We start from the raw sequence: 2,044 nt of genomic DNA, 5'->3' as shown, positions 1-2,044 counted from the left end.
ATGACGACAAGGCGCCACCTCCGAGCCACCATTAATGGCCCCTCCCACGTATAGATGGAGTCATTCGGTCGGTACAAGATTATTTACTGTCGGTAAGACGTATTCATATATAGATAGTAGATAAGTGATGACTTTTCGCAAAATTAACTAATCCTTTTTTTATATTAGATTTGTGCTCGTTCGAACTGAGCTTAAATTCTTCGTTGGTGTCTTATTGATTTTTAAATAACTCATTAAAAATCCAAGATGAGTGGCCGACAAATTGGTAAAAAAATATATTTTTCAACAGTTTCACAACATATCGATAGAAAATCGATTATAGTTTAAGAATTGATTGTGAGGTATTGTCAACCTTTGATGTCGCCGACAACAAAGCAGAGGACACGTCGGACGCTTAATTTTTTTTCAATTTTTCCCAAAAAAGACGGCATGAAAATGTGATAATTACGGAGAAAGAGATAGACAGGGAGAAAATAAATGATGATTTTGATGAGAAATCACGATAATGCACATCTATTCATCAATTCATCGATTTCCACCCACGATTTTCCATTTTCACACGAATTAACTCATTACCAGGGGGACTTTTTCCACCTTTCACGTCATCTAAGGGGGTAGAGTCATCCCCCAATTCAGTAAGTCAATGGATGGAGAATCGTTAAGATTGGCAAACCTGGAATTCACCATTTTCATAAATTGTTGGATGCCAGAGTAAACGTACTCGTTTTTAATAATCCACAAAAATAAAAGAACTTTATTTGCTTCTCTGGGAGTACAATTTATTGAGACAACCAGTCGTGTCCAAAGGGGATTCAAAAGTGAGGTCTACAAATTTACAAAATATTCTTGGGAGAATTTGAGGGATGACCACGTGATAACTATTAGAGGATTGGAGGAGGGGCAGAGAGTGCCAAAGTGGACATGTGGGTCTGTTGATCAGGAAGGGTCTTGAATGGGACTCTTCGCAGGAAAATCTTCTAAATGAGGGTTGTTTATTGGGGAGGAAGTTGGAATGGTGTTGGATTAGGATATTGCTTTTAATGGTAATGAGGTTTTAAGAAGAGCAATAATGTGGTTCTAATGCTGGAATTTCGGGATATACAACAAAATTGAATTCCAACAGGTTTCGACAAGATACAGCAATCGACGATCAAAAATCATAAAGAAATCTCTCGGAATTCTCCCTATCGCCCCTTCGCGAAAAAACAGATTTTCATTTGTCGATGAATTAATATATTTAATTACATTATTTTGAATATTGTTAGAAAAATATATTAATCCGTATTCATTATGAAAAGGTGGATTAAATCGAAAAATGGGCGATTATAGCGGAAAATCATGGTGAAGAGGATAATAAATTAAAGAACAAACAACAGTAATTTTTATTGTTTTTTTTTCTTATTCCTCTGTTTCGTGCTTGACGATACCTCCCTTGTATCATACCTTCATAAATTAGAGTGGTAGTAATCACGAATTTTTCTTTGATTGTATTCGATGATTGGGCCCTGCACACGAGCAAACCTTTATATTCCTGATTGACCAACGATTCCCTACAAAACTACCTCAATTAAAACCTAGTTCAATTAAAAGAGTGGATTTTTTTTCAGCCTCATGGGCAAAATTAAAATGATGATTATTAATTATCCACGGGGCTACAAACAAACTCAATACATGTACAATGATGTACAATCATGTACATTATTTAGTTTTTCCATTTGCAGCCCCTCGTCGGCCAAGTACATTCAAGTGTAGCCACTCCCTAGAGGCAGAATTTATTACTTCCATTTAGAGTGAAAATTTCATTTTATTTTTATTGCTTCTCCATTTTTTTTCATTGTTTATAACACTAACTCTCGCCAACCTCGCGAAGCTGGCAACAATAAGCTTCGCTTACCGACGGAGCTCCTCCGTCGATAACCATTAGTTACCATCAGCTAACCAGTTTACCACACCTCCCTTTTGGGCCGCATGGGCACTCTCGTGTTCGTGTGCCCTCTGCCCTAGCAGGCCAAATCGGCCCAGCAAACCCTAAACCTCTAGTATT

Source organism: Diachasmimorpha longicaudata, chromosome 6 (assembly GCF_034640455.1).
Source record: "Diachasmimorpha longicaudata isolate KC_UGA_2023 chromosome 6, iyDiaLong2, whole genome shotgun sequence".
Lineage (NCBI taxonomy): Eukaryota > Metazoa > Arthropoda > Insecta > Hymenoptera > Braconidae > Diachasmimorpha > Diachasmimorpha longicaudata.
This window is presented reverse-complemented; position numbering follows the sequence as displayed.